Source organism: Carex rostrata, chromosome 5 (assembly GCF_964058835.1).
Source record: "Carex rostrata chromosome 5, lpCarRost1.2, whole genome shotgun sequence".
NCBI classification, from domain to species: Eukaryota; Viridiplantae; Streptophyta; class Magnoliopsida; order Poales; family Cyperaceae; genus Carex; species Carex rostrata.
Genome location: NC_135922.1, coordinates 7,740,122 through 7,749,315, shown reverse-complemented (window position 1 = coordinate 7,749,315; position 9,194 = coordinate 7,740,122). Strand labels below are relative to the sequence as shown.

At 33.9% G+C, this 9,194-nt stretch overlaps 1 long non-coding RNA gene and 1 other non-coding gene across 2 annotated transcripts; both read right to left on the bottom strand.

Annotated features, from left to right (window-relative positions):
* Positions 1-583: 583 nt before the first annotated feature.
* LOC144554827 (uncharacterized) lies at positions 584-1,577 on the bottom strand. Its single transcript, XR_013511764.1, has 3 exons — positions 1,180-1,577; positions 879-954; positions 584-721 (listed from the first exon to the last, which is right to left on the bottom strand). It is a non-coding gene; the product is annotated as an uncharacterized LOC144554827 (long non-coding RNA).
* Positions 1,578-9,119: 7,542 nt separating this feature from the next.
* TRNAG-CCC (transfer RNA glycine (anticodon CCC)) lies at positions 9,120-9,194 on the bottom strand. The gene has a single exon. It is a non-coding gene; the product is annotated as a tRNA-Gly (tRNA).

Genomic DNA, 9,194 nt, shown 5'->3' with positions numbered 1-9,194 from the left:
CTCAAAAGACAAAGCTTGCTGCTATGTTCTTGCGCTACATAAAAGTTACCTTATAGCTGTCTCATTTTCGTATTAATTAATACCTCATCATAGGGCAGAAGAAAATAAAGCAAGAGAAGGAGAAGATTGAAATAAAAGGAACAACAAATAGATCTCGCATTAAAGTAAAAAAGATATTCAAATGCTTGGATGCAACTTGAGATAAGTGCAATCAACCATGTAAATTGTATTTAGTTAAAAAAAAAATAACAATATGGATTTTTCCAGTTTCTTCAAATATTCTTGACAATGTTAAAATCCGATTAGTAGACATATATACACATTAGGTAAGAATTGCCCAGAAGGTGCGATTAGATTTGATTTTAAGGACTTAGGTGTCTGGGGCGGATTAGGTTATTATGCTTTGGTTTCATTATAGAAGACTAAGTAAATAACCAACAATCCAAGGGATAATAATGTCCATAAGAATACTTTCTTAATCAAGTGTTATGACCCGAGGACAAATTAGGCAAGGAAAATGTACAACTAGGAACAAAAGACAAATTGCAAATCAAAGAGGTCAAAAAAGAGCCAGTACCAGTATAAAGTGCAGTCCAGTTTAGGTGTTGGAAGTCCAGTCCAGTACCCAATGAAACCAGTACCAGTTCAGGTGTCGGAGGCTGACGCGGGGTACCAGTCCAGTACCCAATGAATATCAGTATCCAAACCGTTGCATATTCACCTGAAGCAAAATGAAACCAAATCAGTTAAGATTTTATAAAAAATCGTATTTTTGGATCAAAGTAATTACAGTTTTCACAATGCAATTCTGAATGCTTTTTGGACCAAATTAAAACTTTTTAAATGAAGTTAATTAAATATAAGAGATAATAACTGACCTAAGCCCCAACCGTCAATGGACCATGGAGGTGATTTTGTTGTTGTAGCCCACTCTGACTTTGACAGTTCCAATAGCTATTTGCTTATAGTAAAGAGTGTCAAATATCTACTGTCAAAAATGGAGTGACTTTTAAGGTTGATTTACCAGAATCAAGCCTATTAAGGTCGGTAAACCATAGTGAATAATTTACCAGAATCAAGCCTATTAAGGTTGATTTCGGCCTAGGTAGATGGATTGACTTTTTAGGTTATGATTTAAAAAATGCTTTAGAAGTGGAAAAAGAAAGAAAACACACTCACGTTTGGCTTCGTGGCACTATTGATCAGAACTCAGAAGCATCAAGCTAGCAGCGTCGATGGGTGAAGAGGCGTCAATGGGTGAAGAGGCGGGGGAGAGAATCGGTGGAGAGTGGAGGACGCGCTAGGATGGGAGGAGAGGCGCCGATGGGTGAAGAGGCGGAGGAGAGAGGCGATCTGATGGCGGCGGTGGCAACAAAGAGAGTAGCCTAAGAGGAGGAGGAGAATGGTCGGTGGAGAGGAGGAGGAGGAGAATGGGAGCGCGTCTATGCTGTGCTGGTGCCGATCTGATGCGTCTGTGTTGGTGAGAGATCGAGAGAGAGATGGTGCGTCAGGGATGGTGCCGATCTGATGCGAGAGAGCGAGAGAGAGATGGGTAGGGATGGTGCGGTCTGGCGGCTATCTGAAGAGAGAGAGAGAGAGAGAGAGAGACCAAGAGAGAGTTTTCACAAAAGAGAGATAGAGGAGGGAAACGAAAATTTTTGGACATAAAGGAAGAGAAATGGCGCAAATTGACGGGGAAATGAAATTTTCAGAGCGGATATAAATCACCGACGGCTGTACAAAACAGTCAGTGTTGGATGTAAATTACCGACGGCTATACAAAACAGTCAGTGTTGAGATATAACACTGACTGTTTTTCTTTAAACAGTCAGTGTTGGCTGCTAATACTGACTGTTTTTAAAAAATAGTCAGTGTTGGATTTCAATACTGACTGTTTTTTATAGCTGTCGGTGATTTTGACAAAAAATTAATTTAGACAAAAAATTTAAGTAATTAATAAACTAATCCAACCTTATTATTTTTTTAAAATGACAATAATTTAAAATGATATTGATAAATTTTATACCAAAAGAAAATGTTAGAACATTTTTTTTGCATTATTAAATAATTTTGACAAATTAAATTATATAGTTGTGCATGCATGTTGTATCAAGGACTTATATCAAACATCAAAGACAATAGAACATCAACTCTTGTTGGATGGGATAATGAAGGAACAAAGACAAACGTCGTCCGTTGGTTGATCGGAACCGTTCAGATCAAAGAGTGTTACATTAAATTCATTGTCGGTGAGTTTGATTTAATTTGATGTTCATTCACACATCCATCCAAGCGACGAAATATAACGAGATCGTAAGGCTATAAACATTACACATTGGATGGAAGCTTACAATTGTTGGAACTCCAATTATTTTTTGTTTTTAAGGTTCCTGGTACTAACATGATCATTTTAAAATAAATTAGGAATTATTTGATTGCAGATCACCCGTTGATTATTCATAAGAAAATGAACAGTCCACAGTTATTAGCTCAATTTGTTTGAACAAATATTGATGAAATTATATGAAATTGATAATTACAAACATTATTTGGTCACAAGTTATGTATAAAAGTAGGAAATATTTTTTTTGGAATTTATTCATATTATTTGCTGTACAAAAATCATAAATTTCATCATCTGCTGATATGAATCGTTTGATGGGCGATGAAGGGTCATAATTACCAATAGGTGTCTCCATTAATTTTGATCATACAACCCCGATCTCCATTGGTGCAATTGATTTGTAATTGCAAATACATTTTTTGAAATTAGATCACTTTTAATTAATTTCACGTGTGCTGCATCCCTGAAAGTAATTCTAATTTCATTCTCCACAAACATTTTTTTATTGACTCACTAAAATTATCACAAGCTAAAGAATGGTTATTTGTACTAGTGACTGTAGGTACCCTACACTGATGGTTAAAAAACAGTCAGTGTACGTCCTAAAAATAGTCGACGTTGGCGTAAAAATTTTGGCATGGTTCTGCTTGTATCGAGGCTAGCCTCCATATTTTTGCTAGCCATATATATTAATATACGACATTCATTGACATTAAATAAAATATCATGCAAATAACGTAGACAACATAAACAAAAGACAATGCAATTTAATAACATAACAGATTCATTTACAAAAAACCACACCATATTCATTTACAATGGAAGGTGTACAAAAAATCTCCTCTGGTGCTAGATATAGGATCTGTAGCATGCATAGCTGTTTGTGCATATTCTTCCTGAAAATACAGAGAAACCAAATAAATGAAATGTGAACCCTTTTTTCTTTAGATGAAAGCTAATATATATCGTAAGATGTTGTCAAAAAAACAAAAACAAAGTTATAGATTTGGTACCAGTACACAGTTATAGATTGCCAAATCAGAGAAAAAGAGATATATGTAAAATGATTGCAATCTTAGACCTCGGTATTTTTATGTGTTAGGACTATTCACAAAGAGATTTGGTACCAGTACACTGGTACCAAAGCACACTGGTACCGATTTGGTACCAGTACCAGATTCGAAATCAACCCAGAGACTTAACAAAGCAGTAGCCGTACCAGAGACTTAACAAAAATAGTACCAGTGGCTAGAAGAAAACAGTACCAATGACCCAATGAAACCAGTACCAATATCCAAAGGGCAAAATGGGAAATCGGACCAAATTAGTGTTTGTAATTACTTTCTTCTCCCCATGCCCTGTCAATTAATGAAATTAATTACCTTGAGAAGCTCAGAGTTGACGTGAAGCTGAATATCGGTTGAAGAGCACAACTGCGTGCTTAGTACTCATGTGCTCGGGGTAGGCTGAGGCGGGGTAGGTGAGGCGGGGTAGGCTGAGGCGGGGTAGGTGAGGCGGGGTAGGCTGAGGCGGGATAGGGGTAGGGTATGTGCTCGGGGCGAGGGAGGCTGAGGCAAGGTAGGGTTTGTGCTCGGGGCAGAGAGCTGAGGTGAAGCTGAGGCTAAACGATGGGGCGCGCTGGTGCCGACCTGTGCTAAACGACGGGGCGCGTCTGTGCAGGGGTGAAGCTGAGACTGACGGGAATGCGTCTGTGCTGTGCTGGTGCCGATCTGATGCGTTGCTGGTGATAGATCGAGAGAGAGATGGTGCGTTTGTCCTGGTGCCGATCTGATACGAGAGAGCGAGAGAGAGATGGGTAGGGATGGTGCAGCGAGTGTTTAGGGCTGGGCGAGAGAAGGTCTGAAGAGAGCGAGAGATTTGGAGCGTGATTTGGAGTGATCGAGATTTTTGTTTGGCGCTGAGGGAAAATTTTGAGTTACGAACCCGGCAAATGAAATTCACAAAAATCACTGACGGTTTCAACATAAAACAGTCAGTGTTGCAAAAATCACCGACGGTTTTAGGAAACCGTCAGTGTTGGAGCAACACTGACTGTTTTTTGGAAAACAGTCAGTGTTGGCTGCAATACTGACTGTTTTTTGAAAAACAGTCAGTATTGGCTGTCAACACTGACTATTTTCTTAAAAACAGTCAGTGTTAATAACAAATTTTTTTATAAAAATTTACTTGAAACAGGCACGTACGTGACAGTGTAATAACATGTTTTTGCAACATCTTTTCTATATGAATTTTATAATTTAAATAGTCAATCTTTATTTTCTATGCAAGAAATTCTTGATCTTATTTTGCATTATTTTTTATGCATGAATATTTGTTGTTGAGTATTAAGCCCTTAATTAACGGATCCAAGTTTTCAAGTTCTGCAATAAATATATGTACAACATTAGAATAATTTTATGCAAAATTTGAAGTTAGAATTAAATTGAATTTAGAATAATAACATTGACGACCTTTCACACAAAAAAATGGAAAACAAAAGAAGAAATTCTTGATCTTATTTTGCATTAAATTGAATTTAGAATAATTATAAAATGAAAATAAAATTTCATTTCATTGCAAATCGACCGTTGATTGATTACGTAAAAATGAACGGTATGAAATTATTGGCTCAATTTCAAGAGACAAATAATGATAAAATTATATAAAATTGACATTTATAAGTATTATTTGACATATAAGATGTACAAAGAGTAGAAAATATTTATTATACATTAACATATAATTTTCTTAGATACAATTAAATTTAAATAAATTAATTTTGAATGTCTAAATTAATTCTATATAAAGGAAAAAAAATTAAAATAAAAAAAGATAAGAAAAAAAAAACAATTTTTAGTTTTTGAGATTTTTTTATAAATCTTATCTGATTAGAATTTTGTTCATTCTAAAATATAAAACAATTTTTGAATATAATTTCAATAGAAAAATTCAATTTTATTTTTAAAAATATCATGATTCGTAAATATATCATAACTTGCAAACATCCCTCTAAATTTTTGATGAGTTCATTCCAAATATCATATCTATGTGTGAATTTATTAGATTCCCTCCAAATTTTGACTACTCCCTCCACAATTATTCAGTTGGCGCCAAATTTTAACTATTCCCTCTAAATTTTAGTATGTTATACGAAAGATCATACTACTTAATCAATTTAAACAATTAAACAATTGTACTACTAATTTAAAAGGTTCCAATCGACCCACGGACGACATTTGGAGTGAATCCAATTTGAATGGTAATTCTTTTAGCATGCTCTCTGTCTTCTTGTATTATCTTGTGATTATTAAATTCGTATTTATAAAACTTGAAAGATTTTAAGTTTTAACTTGATATTATTAAATAAATTCATGTATTACATGTGTTCAATGAAATGTTCAAAACAAAATAATATATTTTTAATTATGATATTTGAAAAAAAAAAACAGTCAGTCTTCAACACCAACACTGACTGTTTTTCAAGCGTCAGTGTTGATTATCAACTCTGACACTTTAAAAAGAGTCAATGTTGATACTCAACACTGACTCTTTTGGAAAACAGTCACTGTTGAGTACCAACACTGACTATTTTTCAAAAGAGTCAGTGTTGAGTACCAACACTGACTCTTTTGAAAGCGTTAGAGTTGCTAATCAACACTGACGCTTGAAAAACAGTCAGTGTTGAGTACCAACACTGACTCTTTTAAAAAATAGTCAGCGTTGGTACTCAACACTGACTCTTTTGAAAAATAGTCAGTGTTGGTACTCAACACTGACTGTTTTCCAAAAGAGTCAGTGTTGAGTATCAACACTGACTCTTTTTAAAGCGTCAGAGTTGATAATCAACACTGACGCTTGAAAAATAGTCAGTGTTGGTGTTCAACACTGACTCTTTTTGGAAAAACAGTCAGTGTTGATAACCAACACTGACTGTTTATAAAGCGTCAGTGTTGAACAACAACGCTGACTGTTATATAATAAAAGAGTCAGTGTAGTGTGAGCAACACTGATGCTTTGCTTAAAATAGTCAGTGATTAAGGGTCGGTGAAGGGGTTTTTTGTACTAGTGAAGATTAAGCATATCCCATTTGTGCGTAAAGAAAAGTGAGACCTCATGCACTTTTTTGGTTGTAATTAACATTTCTTTACTTGATTGCTGCTCATATATACTTTGCTATTGTTTTCATTGCAATTAACTGTTCTTCTCTTAATTATTGCAGGGGTTGGTTAGCATAACAATAAAAGGAGACTACACTAAAGAATGCAAGTAAAGGCGAACGGTTAGATTTTGAGTCTCAATGATTGTAAGTTCCCCTTTTTAGTTTGTTGTTCCGAGGTTGTTCAAATTTTCCTTATGTTTAATTTTCTATAGTCCGTACGTACGTTTCATTTTTATTTAATTTTAATTGTACTCTTTTATTTTGCATGGGTTGATGTTATTTATTTTATTTATGTAACATTATGAATGATTTCTTTTATATATCATTGTTGTGAGTATATTTTTGGTTGTAATATTAAATACTCTATTTTTTTTTTTTAAAAGTTCATAGTTTTAGACAAAACATAATGATTACTGTTAGTCTAGACTCCAAGTATATAATTATCCGAAGAGGGTCGAAGAAAAGCATAATAAATTAATAAATGGTAATTTAAATTTGGTGTTTGCGTTTTTTTTTTTTTTTTTAAATATAATTCTGACAGAAATGAGATTAAAGTTTAATTAGTCGATTCAAACCACTCAACATGATTTTCATATGAAATGAACTTAATTCGAACCAAATTTTATATTTTTTTTTAAATAATTTACTCTTTTTTAGGTAGGTACGTAGATTATCACCTGATTTAAAGATTTTGACCCATTCAAAAGTAGTGATTTTATTTATCTAAAAACTAAAAAAAAATCTTAAAATCAAAACGTAGATTATCACCTGATTTAAAGATTTTGACCCATTCAAAAGTAGTGATTTTATTTATCTAAAAAATAGAAAATTTTCTAAAAAAAAATCTAAAATTTAAATTTTCAAGTACACTTTCATATGGAGATTATGTTGAATAGTTGAGATCGATGTTTAAACTTTGAAAATGCAGAACTAAATCCATATATATATATATATAGTTTGACTTGATTAGTGCATTGAAAAAACCAAAGTACTATATTTAATTATAAATTTTTTTAAATATTTATTTTGATAATAAATGTAGTTATTATACGTTATGTAATTAAGAATTGAAATTCAGAAGTTGTTATTTTACACGTTCAAAAAGTATTTAATTTAAACTTTGATATAAATACTTGTAAATTTAGATAAATAATTTTCATATTTAGGATAAGCATTTGCATCATGTACAAATAAGAGATGTGCGTCAAAATACTATTTAGTATGTTTCCCTAAACTTTGATATAACATGAAAGCCACTCACCTAAACTCAGATTTACGAATAATAAAAAAGAGAGAATATTTAAAGAATATTATACGAATAAAAGTGATGGTTAAGTTATATGGATACAAATCATCCAGTGCACTTTCTTGATGGGGTATGAAGGCTCTATGGCAATGCCGCATTTGCCATGGGAGGCTGCATTGTTGCGCTCCATGCGAATGTAGCCAGACTCGCCCCAGGAACTACCCCATGAGTTACGCACGATCCAGTAGTCAACCTTGTCGGATGTTCCATACCCAACGGATGTAACACCGTGATCAAGGTGGGTTCCACATGAGCCCGTAAAAACTCCCTATATATTAAAACAAACAAAAAGAAAGAAATTAAATATATATAGATAAAATTAAGGCAAACTAGACTAGGGAGAACCCACAATTTAATTAAGAACAAATTGATCTTGATAATGAATTTAATTAAACTAGCTAGGAAATTAATTAATAAGACAGTAGTACTGACCGATGAATAAAACTGGAAAGCGCGGCCACAAGCTTCAATTGCAACACTGACTGGTTGATTTGCCACTGCCTTCTTCAGAGCACTCTCGCTGTTTGCTGCCACATCCTCGTATGAATCTATACTCACAACCTTCTTCTTTTCCTATATATATAGAAACCTCACCTCACATCAAAATCTTTAATTATATTAATTATGACTTCAAAATTTAATTAAATAAACAAAACTCTCTAATTCAGATCCAAATCAATGGATCGAAATTTTTCATAAAAGGCTTCAAATATGTTCTACATGTGAAATACAATAACTTAAAATTTAAAACTTAAATATCAAAATAAAAAATGAAGACATTTGAACTCTCCTCTAAATCATATAATATACCTTTTCAGAATTGCATTTTCCATCTAAACCAGTATACTTGTAGTCATCTTCGGTATCGATCCCGCCATTTTTGATGACATACTGAAAAGCATAATCCATGAGGCCTCCATTGCATCCTGCGTCAGCGCCATTAACGTCGCAGTCGACCAACTCCTCCTCTGACAATGAAATGAGTTCGCCGGTGAGGATCTGGTTTATACCCTCGACTGCTGCGACTGTTGAGAAGGCCCAGCAACTCCCTGGAAGAGACAAAAACTAAGTTAAAGTAATGAACTGATGAACATATATATATGCTAAATAAAAAGGGAGAAGCTAGCTGCTGCATATATACATATAATTAAGTGAATGTTTTTTTAGAGGTAAAAGTTGACAAGTCAAGGGAGAACCTCTCCAGTACTTGATGACTGGAGATGAGGCGCACTGGATATTGGGATATATAACGTGCTCTTCATTATACGAATAAAAGTGATGGTTAAAGAATATTTAAATACAAATACAAATGCGCATCCAGGGAATCGAACCCTGGTCAGTACCGTGGGAGGGTACTATCTATGATACCACTACACCAGATGCGC